At 38.0% G+C, this 27,700-nt stretch overlaps 19 non-coding genes and 1 pseudogene across 19 annotated transcripts; all 20 read left to right on the top strand.

The window, feature by feature from the left end:
- The first annotated feature begins 328 nt into the window (after positions 1 to 328).
- Positions 329 to 448, top strand: LOC111474167 (annotated as a pseudogene).
- A 120-nt stretch (positions 449 to 568) lies between these two features.
- LOC111474142 lies at positions 569 to 687 on the top strand. Its single transcript, XR_002715873.1, has one exon. It is a non-coding gene; the product is annotated as a 5S ribosomal RNA (ribosomal RNA).
- A 133-nt stretch (positions 688 to 820) lies between these two features.
- LOC111474154 lies at positions 821 to 939 on the top strand. The gene has a single exon (XR_002715885.1). It is a non-coding gene; the product is annotated as a 5S ribosomal RNA (ribosomal RNA).
- Positions 940 to 1,072: 133 nt separating this feature from the next.
- On the top strand, positions 1,073 to 1,191 carry LOC111474128. The gene has a single exon (XR_002715858.1). It is a non-coding gene; the product is annotated as a 5S ribosomal RNA (ribosomal RNA).
- A 133-nt stretch (positions 1,192 to 1,324) lies between these two features.
- Positions 1,325 to 1,443, top strand: LOC111474139. The gene has a single exon (XR_002715869.1). It is a non-coding gene; the product is annotated as a 5S ribosomal RNA (ribosomal RNA).
- A 133-nt stretch (positions 1,444 to 1,576) lies between these two features.
- LOC111474150 lies at positions 1,577 to 1,695 on the top strand. Its single transcript, XR_002715881.1, has one exon. It is a non-coding gene; the product is annotated as a 5S ribosomal RNA (ribosomal RNA).
- A 133-nt stretch (positions 1,696 to 1,828) lies between these two features.
- On the top strand, positions 1,829 to 1,947 carry LOC111474161. Its single transcript, XR_002715892.1, has one exon. It is a non-coding gene; the product is annotated as a 5S ribosomal RNA (ribosomal RNA).
- Positions 1,948 to 2,080: 133 nt separating this feature from the next.
- Positions 2,081 to 2,199, top strand: LOC111474168. The gene has a single exon (XR_002715897.1). It is a non-coding gene; the product is annotated as a 5S ribosomal RNA (ribosomal RNA).
- Positions 2,200 to 2,332: 133 nt separating this feature from the next.
- Positions 2,333 to 2,451, top strand: LOC111474129. Its single transcript, XR_002715859.1, has one exon. It is a non-coding gene; the product is annotated as a 5S ribosomal RNA (ribosomal RNA).
- Positions 2,452 to 2,584: 133 nt separating this feature from the next.
- LOC111474130 lies at positions 2,585 to 2,703 on the top strand. The gene has a single exon (XR_002715860.1). It is a non-coding gene; the product is annotated as a 5S ribosomal RNA (ribosomal RNA).
- Positions 2,704 to 2,836: 133 nt separating this feature from the next.
- On the top strand, positions 2,837 to 2,955 carry LOC111474131. Its single transcript, XR_002715861.1, has one exon. It is a non-coding gene; the product is annotated as a 5S ribosomal RNA (ribosomal RNA).
- Positions 2,956 to 3,088: 133 nt separating this feature from the next.
- Positions 3,089 to 3,207, top strand: LOC111474132. Its single transcript, XR_002715862.1, has one exon. It is a non-coding gene; the product is annotated as a 5S ribosomal RNA (ribosomal RNA).
- Positions 3,208 to 3,340: 133 nt separating this feature from the next.
- On the top strand, positions 3,341 to 3,459 carry LOC111474133. The gene has a single exon (XR_002715863.1). It is a non-coding gene; the product is annotated as a 5S ribosomal RNA (ribosomal RNA).
- A 133-nt stretch (positions 3,460 to 3,592) lies between these two features.
- Positions 3,593 to 3,711, top strand: LOC111474148. Its single transcript, XR_002715879.1, has one exon. It is a non-coding gene; the product is annotated as a 5S ribosomal RNA (ribosomal RNA).
- A 127-nt stretch (positions 3,712 to 3,838) lies between these two features.
- Positions 3,839 to 3,957, top strand: LOC111474143. Its single transcript, XR_002715874.1, has one exon. It is a non-coding gene; the product is annotated as a 5S ribosomal RNA (ribosomal RNA).
- Positions 3,958 to 4,090: 133 nt separating this feature from the next.
- LOC111474163 lies at positions 4,091 to 4,209 on the top strand. The gene has a single exon (XR_002715894.1). It is a non-coding gene; the product is annotated as a 5S ribosomal RNA (ribosomal RNA).
- Positions 4,210 to 4,342: 133 nt separating this feature from the next.
- Positions 4,343 to 4,461, top strand: LOC111474145. Its single transcript, XR_002715876.1, has one exon. It is a non-coding gene; the product is annotated as a 5S ribosomal RNA (ribosomal RNA).
- A 133-nt stretch (positions 4,462 to 4,594) lies between these two features.
- Positions 4,595 to 4,713, top strand: LOC111474149. Its single transcript, XR_002715880.1, has one exon. It is a non-coding gene; the product is annotated as a 5S ribosomal RNA (ribosomal RNA).
- Positions 4,714 to 4,852: 139 nt separating this feature from the next.
- Positions 4,853 to 4,971, top strand: LOC111474137. The gene has a single exon (XR_002715867.1). It is a non-coding gene; the product is annotated as a 5S ribosomal RNA (ribosomal RNA).
- A 133-nt stretch (positions 4,972 to 5,104) lies between these two features.
- LOC111474152 lies at positions 5,105 to 5,223 on the top strand. The gene has a single exon (XR_002715883.1). It is a non-coding gene; the product is annotated as a 5S ribosomal RNA (ribosomal RNA).
- Positions 5,224 to 27,700: the final 22,477 nt, after the last annotated feature.

Raw genomic sequence — 27,700 nt, forward strand, 5'->3', positions numbered from 1 at the left:
TTTACTCCTATTGTTACATTTCATTTTGTGCATCCTTCTCGTATCCTATCTCAAACATATCATTAAACACATCGTACCATAATTATTATCATACAGTTCAAATATTATAACATATACATAACATATATGAAGCGTGCTTGGGCGAGAGTAGTACTAAGTTGGGTGACCACTTGGGAAGTCCTCGTGTTGCACCCCTTTTTTTCTTTCAATTTCTCCCAGTTCTTTTCTTCCTTTCTCTACAAATGAGAACCTCCCCCGCTCACACCCATCGCGTTTCGATCATGCCGCCCCGCATGCGTTAAATCCGATTTTGTGCGCATGGCATGTCGGGTGCGATCATACCAGCACTAATGCACTTGATCCCATCAGAACTCCGCAGTTAAGCGTGCTTGGGCGAGAGTAGTACTAAGTTGGGTGACCACTTGGGAGCACCCCTTTTTTTCTTTCAATTTCTCCCAGTTCTTTTCTTCCTTTCTCTACAAATGAGAACCTCCCCCGCTCACGCCCATCGCGTTTCGATCATGCCGCCCCGCATGCGTTAAATCCGATTTTGTGCGCATGGCATGTCGGGTGCGATCATACGAGCACTAATGCACCGGATCCCATCAGAACTCCGCAGTTAAGCGTGCTTGGGCGAGAGTAGTACTAAGTTGGGTGACCACTTGGGAAGTCCTCGTGTTGCACCCCTTTTTTTCTTTCAATTTCTCCCAATTCTTTTCTTCCTTTCTCTACAAATGAGAACCTCCCCCGCTCACGCCCATCGCGTTTCGATCATGCCGCCCCGCTTGCGTTAAATCCGATTTTGTGCGCATGGCATGTCGGGTGCGATCATACCAACCCTAATGCACCGGATCCCATCAGAACTCCATAGTTAAGTGTGCTTGGGCGAGAGTAGTACTAAGTTGGGTGACCACTTGGGAAGTCCTCGTGTTGCACCCCTTTTTTTCTTTCAATTTCTCCCAGTTCTTTTCTTCCTTTCTCTACAAATGAGAACCTCCCCCGCTCACGCCCATCGCGTTTCGATCATGCCGCCCCGCATGCGTTAAATCCGATTTTGTGCGCATGGCATGTCGGGTGCGATCATACCAGCACTAATGCACCGGATCCCATCAGAACTCCGCAGTTAAGCGTGCTTGGGCGAGAGTAGTACTAAGTTGGGTGACCACTTGGGAAGTCCTCGTGTTGCACCCCTTTTTTTCTTTCAATTTCTCCCAGTTCTTTTCTTCCTTTCTCTACAAATGAGAACCTCCCCCGCTCACGCCCATCGCGTTTCGATCATGCCGCCCCGCATGCGTTAAATCCGATTTTGTGCGCATGGCATGTCGGGTGCGATCATACCAGCACTAATGCACCGGATCCCATCAGAACTCCGCAGTTAAGCGTGCTTGGGCGAGAGTAGTACTAAGTTGGGTGACCACTTGGGAAGTCCTCGTGTTGCACCCCTTTTTTTCTTTCAATTTCTCCCAGTTCTTTTCTTCCTTTCTCTACAAATGAGAACCTCCCCCGCTCACGCCCATCGCGTTTCGATCATGCCGCCCCGCATGCGTTAAATCCGATTTTGTGCGCATGGCATGTCGGGTGCGATCATACCAGCACTAATGCACCGGATCCCATCAGAACTCCGCAGTTAAGCGTGCTTGGGCGAGAGTAGTACTAAGTTGGGTGACCACTTGGGAAGTCCTCGTGTTGCACCCCTTTTTTTCTTTCAATTTCTCCCAGTTCTTTTCTTCCTTTCTCTACAAATGAGAACCTCCCCCGCTCACGCCCATCGCGTTTCGATCATGCCGCCCCGCATGCGTTAAATCCGATTTTGTGCGCATGGCATGTCGGGTGCGATCATACCAGCACTAATGCACCGGATCCCATCAGAACTCCGCAGTTAAGCGTGCTTGGGCGAGAGTAGTACTAAGTTGGGTGACCACTTGGGAAGTCCTCGTGTTGCACCCCTTTTTTTCTTTCAATTTCTCCCAGTTCTTTTCTTCCTTTCTCTACAAATGAGAACCTCCCCCGCTCACGCCCATCGCGTTTCGATCATGCCGCCCCGCATGCGTTAAATCCGATTTTGTGCGCATGGCATGTCGGGTGCGATCATACCAGCACTAATGCACCGGATCCCATCAGAACTCCGCAGTTAAGCGTGCTTGGGCGAGAGTAGTACTAAGTTGGGTGACCACTTGGGAAGTCCTCGTGTTGCACCCCTTTTTTTCTTTCAATTTCTCCCAGTTCTTTTCTTCCTTTCTCTACAAATGAGAACCTCCCCCGCTCACGCCCATCGCGTTTCGATCATGCCGCCCCGCATGCGTTAAATCCGATTTTGTGCGCATGGCATGTCGGGTGCGATCATACCAGCACTAATGCACCGGATCCCATCAGAACTCCGCAGTTAAGCGTGCTTGGGCGAGAGTAGTACTAAGTTGGGTGACCACTTGGGAAGTCCTCGTGTTGCACCCCTTTTTTTCTTTCAATTTCTCCCAGTTCTTTTCTTCCTTTCTCTACAAATGAGAACCTCCCCCGCTCACGCCCATCGCGTTTCGATCATGCCGCCCCGCATGCGTTAAATCCGATTTTGTGCGCATGGCATGTCGGGTGCGATCATACCAGCACTAATGCACCGGATCCCATCAGAACTCCGCAGTTAAGCGTGCTTGGGCGAGAGTAGTACTAAGTTGGGTGACCACTTGGGAAGTCCTCGTGTTGCACCCCTTTTTTTCTTTCAATTTCTCCCAGTTCTTTTCTTCCTTTCTCTACAAATGAGAACCTCCCCCGCTCACGCCCATCGCGTTTCGATCATGCCGCCCCGCATGCGTTAAATCCGATTTTGTGCGCATGGCATGTCGGGTGCGATCATACCAGCACTAATGCACCGGATCCCATCAGAACTCCGCAGTTAAGCGTGCTTGGGCGAGAGTAGTACTAAGTTGGGTGACCACTTGGGAAGTCCTCGTGTTGCACCCCTTTTTTTCTTTCAATTTCTCCCAGTTCTTTTCTTCCTTTCTCTACAAATGAGAACCTCCCCCGCTCACGCCCATCGCGTTTCGATCATGCCGCCCCGCATGCGTTAAATCCGATTTTGTGCGCATGGCATGTCGGGTGCGATCATACCAGCACTAATGCACCGGATCCCATCAGAACTCCGCAGTTAAGCGTGCTTGGGCGAGAGTAGTACTAAGTTGGGTGACCACTTGGGAAGTCCTCGTGTTGCACCCCTTTTTTTCTTTCAATTTCTCCCAGTTCTTTTCTTCCTTTCTCTACAAATGAGAACCTCCCCCGCTCACGCCCATCGCGTTTCGATCATGCCGCCCCGCATGCGTTAAATCCGATTTTGTGCGCATGGCATGTCGGGTGCGATCATACCAGCACTAATGCACCGGATCCCATCAGAACTCCGCAGTTAAGCGTGCTTGGGCGAGAGTAGTACTAAGTTGGGTGACCACTTGGGAAGTCCTCGTGTTGCACCCCTTTTTTTCTTTCAATTTCTCCCAGTTCTTTTCTTCCTTTCTCTACAAATGAGAACCTCCCCCGCTCACGCCCATCGCGTTTCGATCATGCCGCCCCGCATGCGTTAAATCCGATTTTGTGCGCATGGCATGTCGGGTGCGATCATACCAGCACTAATGCACCGGATCCCATCAGAACTCCGCAGTTAAGCGTGCTTGGGCGAGAGTAGTACTAAGTTGGGTGACCACTTGGGAAGTCCTCGTGTTGCTTTTTTCTTTCCATTTCTCCCAGTTCTTTTCTTCCTTTCTCTACAAATGAGAACCTCCCCCGCTCACGCCCATCGCGTTTCGATCATGCCGCCCCGCATGCGTTAAATCCGATTTTGTGCGCATGGCATGTCGGGTGCGATCATACCAGCACTAATGCACCGGATCCCATCAAAACTCCGCAGTTAAGCGTGCTTGGGCGAGAGTAGTACTAAGTTGGGTGACCACTTGGGAAGTCCTCGTGTTGCACCCCTTTTTTTCTTTCAATTTCTCCCAGTTCTTTTCTTCCTTTCTCTACAAATGAGAACCTCCCCCGCTCACGCCCATCGCGTTTCGATCATGCCGCCCCGCATGCGTTAAATCAGATTTTGTGTGCATGGCATGTCGGGTGCGATCATACAGACCCTAATGCACCGGATCCCACCAGAACTCCGCAGTTAAGTGTGCTTGGGCGAGAGTAGTACTAAGTTGGGTGACCACTTGGGAAGTCCTCGTGTTGCACCCCTTTTTTTCTTTCAATTTCTCCCAGTTCTTTTCTTCCTTTCTCTACAAATGAGAACCTCCCCCGCTCACGCCCATCGCGTTTCGATCATGCCGCCCCGCATGCGTTAAATCCGATTTTGTGTGCATGGCATGTCGGGTGCGATCATACCATCACTAATGCACCGGATCCCATCAGAACTCCGCAGTTAAGCGTGCTTGGGCGAGAGTAGTACTAAGTTGGGTGACCACTTGGGAAGTCCTCGTGTTGCATCCTTTTTTTTCTTTCAATTTCTCCCAGTTCTTTTCTTCCTTTCTCTACAAATGAGAACCTCCCCCGCTCACGCCCATCGCGTTTCGATCATGCCGCTCCGCATGCGTTAAATTCGATTTTGTGCGCATGGCATGTCAGGTGCGATCATACCAGCAATAATGCACCGGATCCCATCAGAACTACGCAGTTAAGCGTGCTTGGGCGAGAGTAGTACTAAGTTGGGTGACCACTTGGGAAGTCCTCGTGTTGCACCTCTTTTTTTCTTTCAATTTCAATTTCTCCCAGTTCTTTTCTTCCTTTCTCTACAAATGAGAACCTCCCCCGCTCACGCCCATCGCGTTTCGATCATGCCGCCCCGCATGCGTTAAATCCAATTTTGTGCGCATGGAATGTCGGGTGCGATCATACCAGCACTAATGCACCGGATCCCATCAGAACTCCGCAGTTAAGCGTGCTTGGGCGAGAGTAGTACTAAGTTGGGTGACCACTTAGGAAGTCCTCGTGTTGCACCCCTTTTTTTCTTTCAATTTCAATTTCTCCCAGTTCTTTTCTTCCTTTCTCTACAAATGAGAACCTCCCCCGCTCACGCCCATCGCGTTTCGATCATGCGCATGCGTTAAATCCGATTTTGTGCGCATGGCATGTCGGGTGCGATCATACCAACCCTAATGCACCGGATCCCATCAGAACTCCGCAGTTAAGTGTGCTTGGGCGAGAGTAGTACTAAGTTGGGTGACCACTTGGGAAGTCTTCGTGTTGCACCCCTTTTTTTCTTTCAATTTCTCCCAGTTCTTTTCTTCCTTTCTCTACAAATGAGAACCTCCCCCGCTCACGCCCATCGCGTTTCGATCATGCCGCCCCGCATGCGTTAAATCCGATTTTGTGCGCATGGCATGTCGGGTGCGATCATACCAGCACTAATGCACCGGATCCCATCAGAATTTCGCGGTTAAGCGTGTGGCCACTTGGGAAGGTAAGCTAATATATGGATAAAGCAATTCTTATAGTAGCAAGCTAGCCCCTTATCTGCGTGGAGGAAAAATGGGACTATTCTAAGGGGCTGGGCTGGAGTGGACAGTACTCCTTGGCCTTTTACTAGTTAGTCCCCCCGGTAAAGCCCCCACCCCTGACGACCTATTCTATACCAGCTTCTTCTATAGATGAGATAACTGGAGCAGATTTAATAGCAAGGGATATTGACCCAGCAGCTTGTTGCGCAAAAGAATATGTTTCAAAACAAAGAAGCTCCATTCTTCGTTAGAGTGGTTCTTCGACTGTTCACCTACTAAATAAATGATCATCTTCTTCATCGCTACGCTACGGGGGAGCATTGCTACGGGGGAGCATTGTCCGAGTGAATAAGCAGGGCAAAGCTTGATTTTCGAGGCTGGGCTGACATCACATACACAAGTGCTCTCTAAACCGTGCAATAAGGGCAGGCAGATCGGATCGAAGGGTTGTCCATTGGGATTGGGCATGGACAATCATGACAAGTTAATTGTAAAATAACATAAAAATAAAATAATAAACAATCAAACAAATAAGGGACTATTATATTTTTTAGTAGAATTGCACATGCCCTAACTATGTATAAACACAATATTAAGAAGTAAAATTCTATATTGTTTTTTTTAAGATCTAAATATGATCTTTAGGAATAAAATGAGAACAAAGTCAAAAGGCCAAGGAGGGTGGAAATGACAATCAACAAATAAATGGAAAGATTGAAAAATATATAAATAATTAATCAATTCTAGGCATGAACTAAATGACCTTAATTAAAGTAAATTAAAAGTCTTAAAATACATTAATGAAATACAATAACTCTAAATTGTAATCCACCCAAAATTCAAAACATGAAACTTCATTTCTCTTCAATGTGGCATGAACTGAAATATCTTTTGATAATTTCAACAATATTTTCTTCAAATCTTCATTGAAGCATATTGTATGATTGATGTCTCTTGGTTCATATCACAAAGCAACTACCTTTTGTTTTGTTGATTGCTAGTAGATCGCACTGCCTGAGAGGAAGTAAATCACCCCACTGGTGCTCTTACGATCATCAACGTCACCGGTCATGTCACTATCGCTGTAGCCAACAAGCTCAAGCTTCTCCTTTCCTCTCCTGGTGCAGTATCTCACACCCCAGCCTCTGGTTCCAGCCACATAGTGCAGGATGCGCTTGACAACCACAAGAGGCTCCTCCCTAGGTTCTTCCATGAATCTACTTACGTATCCAACTAAGTAAGCAAGGTCAGGACGTGTGTTTATCAGATAGCGCAGGCTTTTGACAATGTTGCGGTAATTGGTGGCATTAATTGCCGTCATAGTGCCGGCCTTCCTTAGTTGGAGTCGGGCCCTCCATTGGAGTCTTTATAGGGTTACTGTCCACAAGCCCAGTTGTGTCCAACAGCTTCTTCGCATATGCACTTTAGCAGATGGTGATGCCGGTAGTACCCTGTTGCACTTCGATGTCGAGGTAGTAGCTGAGCATGCCAAGATCGCTCATCTTGAAGTTCTTTGACATCTCCCTCTTGAATCTTCCGAGGACTTCCATGTCGCCTCCAGTGATTATGAGGTCATCGACGTACACTGATAAGATAAGGAACCACTACAAGGGGAGTAAGATTCGGATTACCTTGTTGATCGAATATCTCAAGGCAAGAACATTGTTTGAAATTCAAATCACTCCACAAGCAAAATCGATCATGTCTAGCTTGAATGATTCTTGTTGATCAAATATCTCAAGGCAAGAACACTTGCTTGAGATTCGAATCACTCCACAAGCAAGATTAATCATGTCGAGCTTGAATGATTCTACATGCAACCTAAACTACATAGAATTGCAAAGAAACTTAGCCATTGGCTAAAGAAGAGGACAAATGCTTCTTTTTCTATATTTTCCAAGTCTCTTACCAATACAATATACATGGCTTTATATAGCCTAAAAAATGAAACTATTAAAGGCACTCCAAGAGTTGTAACCTTCATACTTTATGGCCATAATTAGCCATTATGTAAATGTAACCTAAAGTAAATAAAATGTCTTAAAATACAATAACTCTAAATTGTAACCCACCCAAAATTTATAACAATCAAACTTCATTCTTCTTCAATGTGGCATGAATTAAAACATCTTTTGATAATTTTGACAACATTTTCTTCACATCTTCATTGAAGTATATTGTATGATTGATGTTTTTTGGTTTATATCATACACTCTCACGATTAGTCGCTACTCGTCGTGGCCGGGCGTGTACATGTCATGCTCAGAGGCACAGCGCTTGAACTTTAGCGATAATAGGGTACTGTCGAGCTTCGTGTTTCAGGCTCGTGGTGCATGCCGAAGCCCATAGAGTGCCTTGTGCAGGCACAATACCTTGTCAGGGTTGTCGTTGTCCAGGAAGTTCGGTGGTTGTTGAACATAGTCAGTCTCCTTCAGCTCTCCGTTTAGGAACGCGGGTTTCACGTCGATGAGGTGGACTTCTCAGGAATGATGTGCCGCGATTGCCAGCAATAGGTGGGTAGATTCCAGCTTTGTCACTGGTGCGAATACCTCCTCAAAATCCACTCCTTGCTTCTAGACGTAGCCCTTCACCACCAGACTGACCTTGAGTTTCACAACTTCTCCCTTTTCGTTCGCATCAGTCTGAAGACCCATTTGAGCCCTATGACTTGGTGTCCCAGTGACATATCCTCTAGACTTTATGTCTGGTTCTCGGTGATGAATTTCATCTCCTTCTGCATTGCCTTCAGCTGGCACGGGTTCCTTTCTGCTTCAGCGAAGGTGTTCGGTTCATCTGCGTTGATGACATGCAGTTCGGCCACCTCTTGTTCCAGTTTGCGTGCTGCTAGTCTAGGGGCTTCACCTCCTCCCACTAGGTCGTCCATCCTCCAGTACCTGGCTACCAGATCTTCATCGTGATCGACATCCAGCGTCGAATCCACAGTCCGTGGTGTTGCAAATTCCACTGGTTCAAGGGGTGCAACTGCTGGCGGCTGTGACGGTTCCTGATGCTGTGCTCCTCCTTCTTCTGGCTCGATGACGAGGTACTCCACCGTGAATTGATTTGGGTTGTGGGCTGTCTCGATCACGTCGTTCCACTGCCTGAAGGTGCTTTCGTCGAAGATGACATCACGAGACACGTGGGCTCACCCCCCGCAGGATCATAGAGTCTGTACGCCTTGCTCCCAGGTTTGTAGCCGATGAAGACGACCTTCAACCCCTTTGGATCGAGCTTGACAAGGTTGGAACGCGCTACCTTCATGTATGCGACACATCCGAACACTCGAAAATGATGTACCACTGGCTTTCTATTGTACCAGGCCTCATGTGGCATCTTCCCGTCTAGGCTTCACATTAGCGACCGATTGAGAAGATAGACAGTCGTCATTACCGCCTCTCCCCAGAATCTTTCAGGCATCCCAGCCGTCATCAGCAAAGATCTTGTTGTTTTGCTAGAGGGAGTAGGGCATTGTTAGTCGCTGCTGCATGCCGAGCTCGTCGCAGTAGTTACTGAAGCTCGCTGAGGTGAATTCTCTACCTCAGTCCGTGCGTAGCATTCACATCTTCTTCCCACATTCGGCCTCCGCTAACGCTCGAATGCGCTTAATCGCCTATGTCGCCCCACTTTTCACTTACAGGAGGATCAGCCATATGAAGCGGCTTCTGTCATCGACTAGCAGGAGGAAGAGGGTCTTGCTGCCTAGGGCCGCCGGCTTGATGGGCCTGCAAATATCGCCGTGCACAAGCTCCAACAACTCACCAGCACAGTAGGATGTCCGAGATGGCTTTATATAGCCTCAAAATGGAACTATTAAAGGCATTCCAAGAGTTGTAATATTCATACTTAATGAGCATAATTAACCATTGTGTAATTGTAACCTATAGTAAATAAAAAGTCTTAAAATACATAAATGAAATACAATAACTCTAAATTGTAATCTACTCAAAATTTATAACATAAAACTTCATTATTCTTCAATGTGGCATGAATTGAAATATCTTTTGATAATTTCAACAATATTTTCTTCACATCTTCATTGAAGCATCTTGGATGATTGATGTCTCTTGGTTCATATCACTCGGTCATATGGTTTGTTGCCCCTGTGTCGAGGACCCATCGTCGGTGCTCTTGGTGATGCTGTTGCCCCTGTGTTGAGGACCCGAGAGTGGTTATGCTGTTGGTGAGCCTGCAGCTGCTCGATGTTTGATTCCCACACTCGCTGCATACCAACCGAACGAGATTTGATTCCCTCCCAAGTCGATTGCGCGGCGATGGGGCTGAACCGTGGCTTCTGGGCTGGATTGAGGTTTGGGCAGAAGGTAGAGGCCGAGGGGAAAGAAGTCGGGCTAGCTCTCTCAGATTTTGGGTTCGGGTTGACCCGGATCTGTGGATCTTGTCTTCCTTACCAGCGACGTTGTTGACTTCTAGCAATAGTGAGGAAAACGTCGACGTGTAAAAATCGGCTGAAGGAAAACTTCTTCGAGGAAAAAAATAACGAAAAAAGAAAGGGAGAGAAATATTTGCTGAAGAACCGATGGTTATTATTTGATTTAGTTTCACGTATTTCAATAACAAACCTATCCTAGATTTAGCAGTAGTGGCATAAACCTTGCGCCCAAAAAATTGGTCAAAATGGCCAGCAAAAAATATGCTCTTCCATTAAACGGGGGGCGTTAATTCAGATGTTCAAAAGTAAAAAACAACTAACGAAATTTAAGGAATAAAAACATAGCTATTATCTAACAGGCGTTTTCGTTGCTAATATCGGTCCTCTTTCTTCCTTTTCCTCTTTATTTATCTTCTTTCTTTCTTTCCTCGAAGTTTAGTAGCCTAAAAGTTCCTAAAACCATAGATCTAAGAATGTTTACAATTTTTTGACCTCGGTTACCGACGATGGCGCTTACGAAAAAGTACAAAACATACCTTGAGTTATTGTGCTTTCGTTAGGGATTATTCTCATGGTGGTAACTGAGCGTTTGACGTCGATTTTCTGGTGGTTTTGGACTCGTCGAAGAAATTGAAAACTCGCCGAAGTTATCTGAAATCTCTCTCTCGCTCTCGTATTTTCTTTCTTTTCTCTGTTTGCAGGTATTTTGATCGATTCTGGCAGTTGTGGGTTGAAGGTTGAGTGAGGTGTGGCTATCATTTCGCGTGGGGTCCACGAAACTCGGCGGTCGCTAGAAAACTCACGAGTTTTCCAACGATTGAGTTTTTTTTTTTTTTTTTCTTTTTCTTGGGTCGTTATAGTGCGAGTATCAATCGTCTTTGCCAATAAATAGTTTAGAAGATAAACTGCATGACATATTTGTTGGAAATAAACTTAAATGAAAGAGAGAGAGAAAAAAAAAACAGTTTTTAAATTGAGTAAAAAAGCTATACTTATTTTAGGAAATGAGTAGTATATGGGTGAGAAAACATGTAAAGAAAACGTGGGATAGTTATGGCAAGAAAACTTGTAAATAGGCTTTACTTATCATTGTAATATTAGAGCAAGTAGAGCAAGAGTCATAATAGAGCAAAAAGAAGCAAAAAGAGAAAAAGAAGAAAGAGTTAAAGTTCTGTGAAATCGAAAAAGGCTTTTGAGAAGTCTGTCTCCTTGTCTCTCCCCTCTCGACACCCCCTTCAAAGTTTTCTAAACGGGTTAGTTTCAGAGTGAAAGTCCATTTTCTACAAGTCGGTATCAGAGCGGCTTTTATTTTCTAAAAATTGGTATTAGAGCAAATTTTATTTCAACAAATTGATATCAGAGCTGATGGCGAACATGATGGGACAAATGCTGCTACCACGATTGAAGGAGGAAAGTTTTCTACATCTAAGTAATTCCAAAGCTCATCTTCCATTAAAGACACTTATATCATTTACCAATCAATTTAAGTATACATGTTTTAAACTTTTATGGTCTAACTCAATTTTTTTTTCTTACTGATACTTTAATTTCATCTTTACCTAAATCAAAGTTATAGAATTTTCTTTCAGACACTACCACTTTTAATATCTATAGTATACTATAAGATATTGACATCTATCAAGCTTCTTAGGTCATTTAATTCCATTTGAAACTACTTACTCTATACATTGGTACATTCATTCTCATCTCTATGTTCATAAGACTGTGTAGTTTATCTATGTTTAAGACGTCTAACTAAAACATATGATCTTGCTTAGCAAAATCATTTTCACGCATACACTAACATTTAGTAGCTTAAAACTATAACTACTCATTCACAGCAACAATCTCAGTAAATCTAAACATCATCAACATAACAATTTACATTCACATTCCATGCAAGGTAAAACATAACGTATTCTAAATTATAATAAATATAGAATTAACCTAACATGAATGCAGTCAATTATAATACAATCAATAGAGTAAAAGTCCAATTATGAGTTATATTTTATAATTACCAAATAATAACAACATGTCATTTTCTTATCTTACGCAAGACATACCTGGCGGAGACGGGGCACCGACGGTGGGACCATGGAACATGCCAAGCCAACATCGTAAGCTAGTCTACAAGATCTATAACCTAGGGCTCTGATACCAACTATAACGATCAAAAAATTTCTACTAATTTAAGGTCGCTACTATATACGTACAATAAACATTGAATGCGGAAGCCTTCATTTAAATTCTATAAAACATAACGTTTAACTTAAAACACAGCCATGGACTTACGTGTTTCGAAAACATCTTTAAAATGACACAACAAAAGACCCAAAATAAAATAAATAAGCGTTTTAAGTTTAAAACATCCTATTCTAGCCTAAGTCTAAGAAAATAAATACCATTATCCTATGCAGGTGCCATGATCTCGAGTTGCGATGCCATCGTTAGCCGTACAGAAATGCCATGCCTTAACCTGAAAAATGTAGTAGCACATGGCTTGAGTATTTAAAGAAACACTCAGTAAGTGACCTCACTATTGGGGTTAAATATAACAATCAAATGCAATGAAATGATGGGACCTATCTTTCGTTTCGTTTCGTTTCATTTTCCCTACGGTGTTGTCCTAACGGGTAATCGTGGACGTGTACTATATACTCTACACACGGCCCATACCAAGCTAGTTCGCACACCGCTGGGCCACTTTCCTTATCTTGTGGGCATACTCTGGGAGCCCCTTATGCTGGACCTGTTAAAACTAGTAACCGTCACGGCAGCGCTATGCAAAGCATAACAATCGTTGTCCTGCCATTGGATGTACGCGTCCGTACCCTCGTGATGGGATAAGGGTATCCCCCAAATGCATGAACACACATAATGCATGAGGTCCCCACTACTTATACAATTTCATTATCCTTTAATACAACCCCGCTAGCATTAAGTACATATCATATCATTTTCATATCGTTTCAGATATCGTTCATCATTCATATCATATCGTTTCTCATTCTTCCGTTCTCAAATCATACATAATTCTAACGGGGTTATATTTCATGTCATTTATCGTAATTTCATATCATTCATATCATGCTGTATACACACAATTTAAGAGACCTAACATAACGTTCTATGCTTTTAACATAACATTTCATCATATACACATCATACCTTGAGATATTGCATCACAATGTATCATATCATAAATAAGTAATAACGTAAACACTTCATAGTCATATCCTTCTCTAACTTATCATAGCCTTAACGTTCTTATACCTATCACAGTCATATCATTACATGAACGTACCTTAGTCATATCATCACAAGAACTTAACATAACGCTATCGTTCTATCAATCTATCACAAACCTATCCCTTTCTACCCGTAACCTAACCGTATTCTTCCATCAATCTCTCTTATCCATATCACTCCGGTATGTAACCTAGCATTAACGTTTCGTGAACGTATTTTACTCCTATCGTTACATTTCGTTTTGTGCATTCTTCTTGTATCCTATCTCAAACATATCCTTGAACACATCGTACAGGAACTATTATCATACAATTCACATATTATAACATATACATAACATATAGGAAGCATATCGATCCACAGAGAATTCACACATAGGTGTAAAATAACTATAATGCCCTCCACCCAAAATAACCTCCTTTTACCACTTTTAAGACACCTAAGTAACGTGGAACTTTATACACAACCTTGAAAGGGATTTATCAAGTTACTAGTAAGTTTTCACGCCCATGGGATCACATTTGGTTGCCTTTTATTGTGTACCTAAGTTAAAACTAATGAGTTGTGATGCTGATGCTACTCCATGATATAATGTATAAGCCTATGTTCTTTTATAGATCGTGTTCCAAGAATATACCTAAGATCAATTGAATAACATGGTAAATAAATAGCTAGGATTTATACCCAAAAGTGACAGTTATCTCCCATCATGTGGTGTGCGACAATGCCCCTATTCCTCTTTGATGTGGGATGCCATACACTATGTATCATGATTAGGAGGATAAGGAGGACCTCCTATTTTCCTCACTTAGTTGAAATGCACTGCATCAGAATTGACTAGAAAGATGACACGACCATGATAGCCCCACTCATGTGGTCACAGGAAGAGAACTAAAGGTTAATTTATGGAAAAGTTTTTAGGATGAGAAGGCAACATGTAAAAATATAAGCTCTAAGTGCCAAGCCCATGAAAACTCAATAAGAGATAACATCCTAACTTAAGGTTGTCATTAAGAGCCTATAAGTACGTTACTTAATAACTTTTTACTCACTTCATGTTTACATTGTTTTTCGGTAACTAGGAGTTGGTCATGGATGGGAGCGGACTTTGAAACGTGGGTGATAAGACAATATTAATCCTCAGCCCAATGATCCAAGCTTTTTTTGAAGCAAGAACCCTTGAATCAAAGAAATTAACACCTCTTTATATAAAATTTGGATCAACCAAGAGATAAGCGTAAAAGTAGATAACCTCTTAAAATCAAAGATCTAGAAGAAAGATTTGAAACCTTGTTCTAAATTGAGTCACTTCACAATTCAACTTAATCATGAATCAGTCGATGCAATCTACCATATGAATTGCATGAAACTGAGAAATGACAAAGAGGATACTAAAATTTCTTAAGTTAAAGTCTTGAACTTGAGTGATTACTTTTATTCAAAATCTACTTTTATAGTTTCTCCACAAAAGAAACTTTTGACTCTTCAAATGCCAACTAAATAAGTTAGTGGCCATGATTGGTAAGTTACTCCATTATCGTTTAAATCTCCCCAAAAAAAAAAAAAAAAACAAGTAATGGCCAATTTCACAAGTAATTTCCCACATTTTTTTCCCCACTACAACAAGTTATGGAATTAAAATACTAAATAAAGTTCCGAAATAAATTATCACTACTACTATTTATAACAACTTCGTCCTCTACTTCAACCGTGCAATTACTCACCCTCGAACCTCTAAATATTTTTTCTTTAATCAAATAGCTTGTAACATATGAAATGGAGGTTGAATCGAGGCTATCCAATTTTGTAGATGAAGAATGAATGCTTGTTGAATCTTCTTGGTCTTGGACGTATAATTGGTCTAGTTGAAACATTTGGAACATCATGCTCTCTATCATCTTTCCTCTCTTCAAAAGGATTTGTACTCCAATCAGGAAAATCATAACCTACATCAAAAGAACTCAACTGAGAAACATCGGAAGTAGAATGTAGAAATTCCCTTGGAAAATCAATTTTATAGACATTGATAAGGCAACCCTAATCCTCAGCCCAACGATCCAAGCTTTTATTTTAGCAAGAACCCTTGAATCAAAGTAATTAATACCTCCTTATGCGAAATTTGGATCAACCAAGAGATAAGGCTAGAATTAGATTACCTCTTACGATCGAAGATCTAGAAGCAAGACTTGGAACCTTGTTCTAAATTGAGTCACTCCACAATCTAACTTGATCAAGGCTTGATTGAATGACTCGGATGCAATTCTACCACAAGAATTGCTTGAAACTTAGAAATGACAAATATGATGCTCGGATTTCTAAGGAAAACGTCTCAATTTGAGATCTGAATTACATTCATCAGCGAATCTGTTTTTTACATAACATATTGTGGGTATTTATAGTCTCCCGACAAAAGACGTTTGTGGCCAGAATTCAATCCCGATATGTTTGTGGACGGGATTTATTCCCGATCCTCTTTAATCTCCTCGAATCAGAAAAAATCATCACCTTCTTTCAGTCACCTCCTTTTGAAATGTTTTGATAAAATCTTAATGCTTCACTCACAAAAATAATAGAAGGAAATTAGTAGGAATAGGAAGCAAATGAAGTGTACACCGTGATTCTTATCATCTTCCCCCTCTTCAGAAGGATTCGTCCTCGAATAAGAAAAAATCATCACCTTCTTTCAGACCCCTCCTTTTGAAATTTTTTGATCAAATCTAAATGTTTCACTCACAAAAATATTAGAAGGAAATTAGTAGGAATAGGAAGCAAATGAAGTGTACACAATGATTCTTATCATCTTCCTCCTCTTCAGAAGGATTCGTCCTCGAATCAGAAAAAATCATCACCTTCTTTCAGTCACTCCTTTTGAAATGTTTTGATCAAATCTAAATGCTTCACTCACAAAAATATTAGAAGGAAATTAGTAGGAATAGGAAGCAAATGAAGTGTAGTAAATCCATAAACTACTTTCTTAAAGAATAAGTTAGCAGCATGCTTTGCATCATCCATAAATCTATCTGCCACATGCTTCATCTCGACCAACAAAAGTGTTTATGCAACATTTTATAAACTTTATTAATCCTAAGATGTCCCATTAAGGCACCACCATATGCTTCTCTCGAAAACAAATCTTTTATAGAGCATTTAGGAATACAAAGCATACTCTTAGTAATTAAAAAATTATGAAACACATAATACTCATCCACCAGTTTTTCACTAAAATATATTAAGTGCTTTCCATCTTGAATTAAAACAACACTTGTGCCCAAACCACATACTTCACATTCAACTTCAATAGTTTTATCAAAACTAGCCAAAACAAATAATGGTTTGCTTAATTTCTTCCTAAGATAAGAAAATTGGATGCATTCTTTTTCACTAAGTCATTCAATAGTTGAGTTATGGTTCTAAAATCATTTATAAATCTCTTATAGAGGTTAGCTAACTCATGAGAACTCCGAAATTTACGTGCACTTTTTGGTGTTGGCAAATCCATAATGAATTTAACTTTGTCTCTATCCAAAGCTACTCTATTTTTACCAACTATGAAGCCAATAGAGTGAACTTTTTCCATGCAAAAACTACCCTTACTAAAATTAAATTTCTCTTTTCTATGTGTAATCAAAACTAATTTAACATGTTCCACATGCTTAAGCAAAATCTTCAAATAAATTATAATATCATCAATATAAACAACAACATGTTTTCTCATATATTTTCTCAAAACATTATATATTAAGCGCATAGGTTTACTAGGAGCATTAGTTAACCTAAAAGGCATAACAAGCCATTCATACAATCCAAACTTAATATTGAAAGTTGTTTTCCATTCATCTCCTACGTGCATTCTAATTTGATGATGTCTAGATTTCAAAATAAATTTTATAAATAGACACGAATCATGCAATAAATCAAGCATATCGTCTAACCTAGGAATAGGATGTCGACACTTTACCGTGATTTTGTTGATGACTCTATTATCCATGCATATGCGCCAAGGTTCATCTTTCTTTGGCACCAATAAGTCTCGTATAGAACATGGACTCAAACTTTCTCGTACATAGCCCTTCTCCATGAGCTCCTCCACTTGCCTTTTAATTTCTTTTATCTCGGTTGGATTGACTCTATAAGCTGGCTTATAAGAAATGACAGTCCTTGGAATGACGTCTATTTTATGTTTAGTACCTCTAATGGGAGGTATTTCTTTATCTTGAAACATGTCTTCAAATTCGTGTAAAAGAGATGGTAAAACACTAGGCAAAGCCAAGTTGTTATAGTTAAAGACCAAATATCCTCCATTGTACCTAAGTACAAAGATCGATTTTTGTGAAAGCCTTTTAACCTCTCTAACGGTAGGCAAATAACTGTCTCTTTCTTTTTTCTTCAATTTCATCCATTTTTTCATTCTTCTCTCTTTCTCTTTGATTTTTCTCTACTTTTTCACTCAACTCTTGTTTTTCTTTTAACTCTTTTGCCTCCAACTCTTTCTTTCTTTCCTCCAACTTTAATTGATTAGCAAATACATTTGCAGAACTCAAAGGTACAAGAATGGTTTTTCTACCATCTTTTACAAAAGAATACCTATTCAAATAGCCATCATACATAACCTCCTGTCAAATTGCCATGGTCGGCCAAGCAATATGTCTCCAGTATGCATTGGCAACACATCACAAAGAACTTCATCTTTATATTTTCCCAAAGTAAAAGATATTAAAGCTTGGAAAATTATCTTCATTGTTCCACTGTCATTGAGCCATTGGAGCTTGTAAGATTTAGGATAATCTTGAGTTGGAATTTGCAACCTTTTGATCAATATAGTACTTACTACATTGGTGCAACTTCCACAATCAATGATAAGACTACGAGAAATCCCCTTGACTAAACACCGCGTGTGAAATAGGTTGTCTCTTTAATCATCAACGTCATTCTCCATAACTTGAGTTTTAAGAAGTCTTCTTGTAATAAGGGCCAAAAGAATACCATCTTCTAGTTTCTTCTCAACTAGATCATTGATCTCCCCTCCATTTTTCTCGTCTTGGTTCATGATTGTACAAACAGTAGTTTTATATGCTTAGGATCTCACACACTCAACTCACTGATTTTACACTCAGGAACACTCGTGTTTAACACACAAGGTAGACTATTTGGAAAAGTGACTAATTTCTTATCAAGGTAGATAATATGGATAAAGCAATTCTGATAGTAGCGAGCTATTCAAGACAATCAAGACAAGGTAATTATGTAGTAACAACAAAAATAAAACAAGACGTGAACAAAAAAAATAAGGGACACGAAGATATTTTTGGATATAATTGCACACTGAAAAAAAAATTCTAAAAAGAATGGTCGTGAAGATCGAACACAACAATTCTAGATTTATATGCTTTAGGAAAAAATGAGAATATAAATTTATTTGATCTTTCAATAAACGTGCAAATGATCTAATGATAAAGATATATTAAGGACAATATGATAAGGATTTATTTTTTTTTCTTTTAAGATCTAAATATGATCTTTATCAGGACACTAAGAACAAAGTAGAAGGATAATGAAGAACGTTGAAAATGACAGTAAGAAAATAAATGGACAAATTTAAAGAAAAGATAAACAAGAGCAGAAATGAAAGATAAAAACAATTCTAAAGTCGGCCACAAAGATGTAAGCCTAGGCTCTGATACCAAACTGATAAGGCAACCTTAATCCTCAGCCCAACGATCCAAGCTTTTATTTTAGCAAGAACCCTTGAATCAAAGTAATTAACACCTCCTTATGCGAAATTTGGATCAACCAAGAGATAAAGCTAGAATTAGATTACCTCTTACGATCGAAGATCTAGAAGCAAGATTTAGAACCTTGTTCTAAATTGAGTCACTCCACAATCTAACTTGATCAAGGCTTGATTGAATGACTCGGGTGCAATTCTACCACAAGAATTGCTTGAAACTTAGAAATGGCAAAGATGATCCTCGGATTTCTAAGGGAAACGTCTCAATTTGAGATCTGAATTACATTCATCAACGAATCTATTTTTTACATAACATATTGTGGGTATTTATAGTCTCCCGACAAAAGACGTTTGTGGCCAGAATTCAATCCCGATATGTTTGTGGACGGGATTTAATCTCGATCCCCTTTAATCTCCACAAAGAATAAGTCAAATTGATCATTTGACTTTTACATAATTTATAAAATTAAACATAGTTTTTTCTAACAAATGTTGATGTGCTTGAGTGGTTAATGCGACAGACTTGAAATTAATTGAGCTTTTCGTGCGGATGTAACTTTATCTTCCTCTGAGGTTTTGATCAAATATGTCTTTACAAAACAAGAGGGGTAAATGGATTAAATCCATAATTTTTTGAATCATCCCCTCTTGGATGTAAATCTTCCTCTGAGGTTTTGATCAAATATGTCTTTACAAAACAAAGGGGTAAATGGATTAAATCCATAAACAACTTTAAAAGAAGAGCAATGAGAGTTAGTATGATTTACTCTATTATATGCAAACTATACAAATGACAATCATTTGTCCTAAGTTCTATTAAACACCTCAGTTTGTCCACCAGTTGATGACATGCAGTTAAAAACAACAATTTGGTACCTAATTTACCCCCCGATACTTTTCAAAAGTTGCTTAAAAATTTAACATCCCCATCACTAACAATAATTCTAGGGCTTTCGATGTAATTTTACTACTTCCCTACTGAATAAGAAAACATGTTTTGTATCATCTATTTTGATTCATGCAATGAGCCATTTTTATTAAATATGTCTACAACAACAAATGAGTATACAATCCATTTGGTTCATTAGGTACATTTAAAGGAGTATACAATTCATTTGGTTGTGATCTTGACTTGAATTCTTTAGATGGAAAACATTGGTTGAATAACTTATGAACATCGTGCTTCATCTTTGGCCAAAAGAAGTATTCACACAATATATTATAAGTTTTATAAATCCTAAAATGTTTCATTAAGCCACCCTACGTGCTTCCATATCATCCTTACCTTGCTTATATTTGATAACATACGAAAATATTTCAATAAACACCACCCACTTTGCATGCCTACGGTTTAATTTTCTTTGACCCTTAAGATACTTCAAGCTTTCATGATCTAAGTGGATCACAAATCCTCTAGGATATAAGTACTATGTGCCTCCATATCATCCTTACCTTGCTTATATTTGATAACATACGAAAATGTTTCAATAAATATCACCCACTTTGCATGCCTACGGTTCAATTTTCTTTCACCCTTAAGATACTTCAAGCTTTCATGATCAGAGTAGATTACAAACACTCTAGGCTATAATTAGTGTTGGCATACTTGTAATGTACGAACTAAAGCAAATAATTTTTTATCATAGGTAAGATAGTTCAATGCTGCCATTATCTTGCATCAAAACGACACATATGCCCAAACCACTTGTATCACACTCAATTTCAAAACTTTTAGCAAAGTTAGGCAAGACAAGTAAGGGTGCATTGATAAATTTCTTCTTTAAGCTCATGGAATGCATTCTCTTGCATTATCTCCCATTTAAAAACATTAAGTCATTCAATGGTGCTAAAATCTTTTATAAATCTCCTATAGAACCTATCTAGCCCGAGAAAACTCCAAATTTCACTTGCATTTTTTTGGAGTTGGTCAATCCCTAATTTCTTCAACTTTCTCGTCATCTACTTCTACTCTATTTTTACCAACTATGAAGTCAAGAAAGTTAACCTTTTCCATTTTTCATTTTCCATGCAAAATCTACCCTTATTAAAATAAGCATAAAGTTTCACTTTTCTAAATGTAATCAAAACCGACTTAAGCATATGAATACTTCATATGCTCATGCAAACTCTTTGAATAAATTAAAATATCATCAAAATATACAGCAACATGCTTTCCAAAAAAATTCTCCCAAAATATGATTAATTGAGCGCATAAATGTACTGGAGCATTAGTTAACCCAAAATGAATAACAGAGTCATTCATATAATCCAAGCATAGTTTTGAAAGTTGTTTTCCATTCATCTACATGCATTCTAATTTAATGATAATGAGATTTCAAATCAATCTTGGTAAATTGACACGAACTATGCAATTGGCCAAACGTATTATCTAGCCTATGAATAGGATGTCAATACTTTACAATTATTTTGATGATAGCTCTACAATCCACACACATGCGCCATGTTCCATCTTTCTTTGGCAGCAATAAGAACATGGACTCAAACTTTCTCGTATAAAGCCCTTCTCCATGAGCTCCTCCACTTGCCTTTGAATTTTTTTAGTCTTAGTTGGATTGACTATATAAACTAGCAATGACAGCTCCAAGAATGAAGTCTATTTTAGGTTCAATATGTCTAATGGGTGGTAATCCTTTAGGTACTTCATTTTAGTACACATTTTCAAATTCTTGTAAAAGAGATTGAAACACATTAGGTAAAGACAAGTTGTTATCGTTAGAGACCAAACATCCTTCCTTTTACATAAGTATATAGATGATTTTTTGAAAACATTGTCATTCTCACCTCTCCAACTCTAGCCAAACAACTCACTTTTTTCAATTTTATCCCCTTTTTTACATTCTTCTTTTAATTTTTTTCCTCTTTTATTTTCTCTAATTTTTTCTCAATTCTTATTTTTCTTACCATTCTTCTCCCTCAAACTCTTTATTTCTTTTTTTTTTTTCACAACTTTAATTGATTAGCAAATACATTTGCATAGCTCAAAGGTATAAGAGTAGTTTTTCTACCATCTTTTGTAAAAAAAACACATATTCAAATAACCATCATACATGATCTTCCTATCAAATTGCCAAGGTCGGCCAAGCAATATGTCTCCAGCAAGCATTGGTAAAACATCACAAAGAATTTCATCTTTATATTTTCTCATAGTAAAAGATATTAAAGCTTGAGAAACTACCTTCAATGTTCTATCGTCATTGAGCAATTGAAGTTGGTAAGGTTTAGGATGGTGTTGGGTTGAAATTTGCAATCTTTTGATCAACATGGTACTTACTATATTGGTATAACTTCCCGTATCAATAACAAGACTATAAGGAGTCCCCTTGACTAAACACCGTGTGTGAGGTTGTCTCTTTAATCATCAATATCGTTCTTTGTAACTTGAGTTTTAAGAAGTCTTCTTGTAACAACTGTCAAATGACTCCTATCTTTCATTTCCTCCTCATTCTCCTGGAATTCTTCTTCATTTTCAACTCCTTTATTCAAGATTACTTCGATTATCTAAAACAATTTTAATTTACAAAATTCAGTTTGTCAAGGTACACACAAAGGTAGGCTATTTGGAAAGTGACTAAATTATTGTCAAGGTAAGCTAATATATGGATAAAGCAATTCTTATAGTAGCAAGCTATGGAAGGAAATCATGACAAGTTAATAGTAAAATAATAGAAAAATAAAATAATAAACAATTAAACAAATAACAGACTATTAAAAAAAAGAAAGGATTTTGACTAAATTCACTTCTTAATTTACAAAATGTTGTCAAATTCAAAAGTTATCTTCAAGTTAAATTATGAAAGAAAAATATCAAACAAAACTGTTGAAGATTTAGATGGTTTAAGAAAAATGTGGATCTAAATTTACTTGATCATGAGATAAACGTTCAAATGATCTAATGATAACGATTTATAAACACAATATTAAGAAGTAAAATTCTATATTGTTTTTTAAGATCTAAATATGATCTTTAGGAACAAAATGAAAACAAAGTCAAAAGATCAAGAACAAGGGTAGAAATAACAATTAGGAAATAAATGGAAAGATTTGAAAAATATATAAATAATTAATCAATTCTATAGTAGGCCACACATATTCAATCTAGGCATTGATACCAAATTGAGAAGACAAAACCCTTGAAGCAAAGAAATTAACATCTTTCTTATGTAAATTTCGGATCAACCAAGAGAAAGCTAGAATTAGATTACATCTTAAAATAAATGATCTAGATGCAAGATTTGAAACATTTTGAGTCATTCTACAATCAAAATTAATCAATGCTTGATTTAATGGCTCGGATGCAATGATATTGTAATGGATAATTAGATATATATACTAACAAGCAATTTATTATTGAGTTGTTTCAGTTTCAACCCAATGTTTCATCATAAAGAATGATATGATAGTTGAAAATTGAAGTCATGATCTCTCGCACCCAAAGTGAGAATCATACCACTAGACCAAATACCCATATGTTAATATTATTTTTTTAATGTTTTATTGAATGTATGATAATTATTTTATTAATAAAGAAAGAGAATATTAATGAAATTCATGTGAAAGTATTATTATCCTATCTTTTAGTTATAAATGGATGCAAAATTTGATTAATTTAAAATTATGTTCAAAAGAAGTAAGTAACCATATAGGAGAAATAACGGTTGAAGTTATTCCATAATATAAGTTTTAATTGGATAGTTTCAGTTTAGTCATCCATCATGAACACACAAACAAAACAATTATAGAATGTTCGATGTGAATGATTAAAATCTATATTTTTTAATTAATATATTATTAGATCAAGTTTACAATTATTCTATCCTTCTTTTTCAAAAAAAGAAAAATTAAAAAAATAGGGGCTTCATGAAGGCCCTAATTTTATCTTTTCATCCTTCCAAATTTACTTTTTAATAAGAGCATCATTATTATTTTATTTATTTAATTTGATGTCTAATATCACGTCATACTTTTTCAATCGTGCTGCATCGTGATCTTGACACACTTACGACAAGCTTTGAGAGGGAGCTCAAGTACCATTCACATTTTTTTGCCCGATTTTGTAGCTTTGTTAAATCTTAGGCGAGCTTTTCTTTCACCAACTGAACACAACTTGTGTGGAATCCAAACTTGTTTTTTCACACACGGCTCTCGTGTGTGCATGTTCAGTCTGCGACTCTATCCAACATGCCTTTAGACTAGATCAACTCATCTGACTCGTCTTTTCCTCTACTCTAGGTCAAGATCTCTCTTAAGCAACGTTGAATCTCATAGTCATCTTGGTTACCAACAACATAACCCATGCATTTTGACATCATTCCATGTCTCGATAAAGTTCGACCATCTTGACTTGTTCTGACACATTCGTTGAGAACTGACCCATGTATTTACCATCTCACCAAAACATCCAAAACATCTATCCATATGAGTTCTCATCGTCATTTGAGTTTTTTTTGTGTCTATGCTAAACAATTTATATCTTATAGTATGAAATTTAAAAATATCTAATATATTGTTGCTTTAATATTTGTGTTAAGTTAATACTCACTAAAATAGGTCCCACCGAGATTTTTGAACTCGGGTTATTGGATTCAGAGTCCAACTTCCTATTTAAAATGGGCCATGAACCCACAAATATTTATAAAATTTGTGTGTAATAAATCTTTGAACTTTAAAAAATAAATAGTACCTCCGTATGCTTTCAAAACTTTGAAAATGATTAATGTGTCTCGATTTTCTTAGTTTTGTATTTGAAAGGGTTTCAACACATTAAAATCAATTCATTGATTAGATCACGTGTATAATTATTCTACCATTCTTTTTCAGCCGTACGATCATAAATATGGTTTGAAAAGTTGTGAAATAAGTATTCCGATTATTAGATTTGGGACCCTATCATCATTATTTCAGTTATTTATTTGATCTTTCAAATATTATTAATGAAGAAATGAATATTAATGAAATCTATGGGCAAGTATTATTATCATATATTTTAGTTTTAAAAAGATGCAATGTAAAGTTTTAGTTTTTTGGTTTAAGTGCTTATCCTTATCCAACAACCACCAAATTTCATATATAACCTCAACATGCTATAGAATGCTCAACATTAGAATTTTACAGGCAGACGAGTTCATTTAATGCATTATTTTAACGTTACATCTCGAAAAATTATATGTTATAATGTGTGAATTGTATGATAATAATTACGGTACAATGTGTTCAAGGATAGGTTTGAGATAGGATACGAGAAGGATGCACAAAACAAAATGTAACGATAGGAGTAAAATACGTTCATGAAACGTTAAGGTTAGTGATAAAGCAACCCTAATCCTCAGCCCAACGATCCAAGCTTTTATTTTAGCAAGAACCCTTGAATCAAAGTAATTAACACCTCCTTATGCGAAAGTTGGATCAACCAAGAGATAAGGCTAGAATTAGATTACCTCTTACGATCGAAGATCTAGAAGCAAGATTTAGAACCTTGTTCTAAATTGAGTCACTCCACAATCTAACTTGATCAAGGCTTGATTTAATGGCTCGGGTGCAATTCTACCATAAGAATTGCTTGAAACTTAGAAATGGCAAATATGATGCTCGGATTTCTAAGGGAAACGTCTCAATTTGAGATCTGAATTACATTCATCAACGAATCTGATTTTTACATAACATATTGTGGGTATTTATAGTCTCCTGACAAAAGACGTTTGTGGCTGGGATTCAATCTCGATCCCCTTTAATCTCCACAAATGACGAAGTCAACTTTGATCAACTGACCATTGCAAAATGAAAAAAAAAAAAAAAAAAAAAAAAAGATCTTTCAACAAATGTTGATATGTTCGAGTGGTTAAAGAAATAAACTTGAAATCTATTAGGCTTCACTTGTGTAGGTTTAAACTTTGTTGTTGACATTTTTAATGTTTTCCAACTTCAACCGTGAAAATATTCAATTGTCCTTCGTCAATTGTATCAGCTTCTAATTCTACAAATGATGGTTGCGCCTTGGATCGTGTAATAGGTCCAGTTGGAACATTTGGAACACCGTGATTCTTATCATTAGGTTAAATATGATATGGATAAGAGAGATTGATGGAAGAATACCGTTAGGTTACGGGTAGAAAGGGATAGGGTTGTGTTAGATTGATAGAACGATAGCATTAGGTTAAGTTCTGGTGATGATATGACTAAGATACGTTCACATAATGATATGTCTATGATAGGTATAAGAACGATATGACTACGAAGTGTTTACGTTATGACTTGTTTATGATATGATACATTGTTGTTGGGTTTTATGTTCTAAAACTCACACTATGTAAACAAAAACATATTCTATTTTTAATAAAGTTATTATTGTTGTTTATTCAGTAAAAATTGTTATTGAATAAAGTGAACTTTACGATTATTAATCTAAATCCAATAAAATAAGAACACTCTAACTATAGTATGATTACTTGAACTATATGTAGAGACATAAGAGTGGATCAAGTTCAAGTATATAGTCAAAATGATCTATAGTATGAGGATAAGGCTGAGTACCTTATCATGGGGACACTATGGATGCGGCCCAATTTTGTATATGACATAAACAATGTGATCACTAAATCGTACATGTAGAGACATGTGAGTGCGGGTGTCCTATGCAATGAGTATTCCATAAGATCGGACCATGAAGAAAATCACTCTCACTTTATAATGTCGTTTACTATTGAGACTGATTTTCTTTTCATTCGATGACCTAGTAATATCAAACTTCAAGATCGGATATATGCTTCAGGCTCAAGTTCGAATCTTACTCCCCTTGTAGTGGTTCCTTATCTTATCAAGTGTTTTGATGAAGAAGGGTAAAGGGAAAAATAAGATTCCTACTAACCTCAAACACAAGTTTCAAAAAGCAGATAAAGGAAAATGTTTCCATTGCAACGAAAATGGGCACTGGAAGAGAAACTGCCCAAAATACCTGGCAGAGAAGAAAGCCGAAAAGACAACAACAACAAGGTAAATATGATTTACTCGTTGTAGAACTATGTTTAGTAGAGTATGATAACTCAACTTGGATACTAGATTCAAGGGCCACTAATCATATTTGTTCTTTTTACCAGGAAACTAGCTCCTGGAGAATGCTTACGGACGGCGAGATAACACTCAAAGTTGAATCACGAGAGGTTGTCTCAGCAAGATCAGTAGGAAATTTGAAGTTGTTTTTTGGAGATAGATTCATTATATTAGATAATGTACTTTTTGTTCCTGAAATGAAAAGAAATCGAATATTTATCTCTTGTTTATTAGAACAATTGTATAAAGTATCTTTAGAAATGAATGAAGTGTTCATTTGCAAAAGAGGTATTCATATTTGTTCTGCAAAACTAGAAAACAACTTATATATGTTAAAATCGAGCGAAACAAAAGCTATTTTAAATACCGAGATGTTTAAAACAGCTGAAACTCAAAATAAACGACAAAATATTTCTCATAATACCTATCTTTTGCACTTAAGACTAGGCCCAATTAATCTGAATAGGATTAAGAGATTGGTTAAAAGAGGACTTATAAATGAGTTAGAAGACAACTCTTTACCTCCATGTGAGTCTTGTCTTGAGGGTAAAATGACTAAGCGACCGTTTTTCGAAAAAGGTTATAGAGCCAAAGAAACCTTAGAAGTCGTGCATACAGATCTCTATGGTCCAATGAATGTCAAAGCACGAGGAGGGTATAAATATTTCATCAGTTTTATTGATGATTATTCAAGGTATGGCTATCTTTACCTAATGCATCACAAGTCCGAAGCTCTTGAAAAATTTAGAGAGTATAAGACTGAGGTTGAGAATCTTTTAGGTAAAACTATTAAAACACTTC

This window comes from Cucurbita maxima, unplaced genomic scaffold (genome assembly GCF_002738345.1).
Source record: "Cucurbita maxima cultivar Rimu unplaced genomic scaffold, Cmax_1.0 Cma_Scf00254, whole genome shotgun sequence".
Taxonomy (NCBI): domain Eukaryota; kingdom Viridiplantae; phylum Streptophyta; class Magnoliopsida; order Cucurbitales; family Cucurbitaceae; genus Cucurbita; species Cucurbita maxima.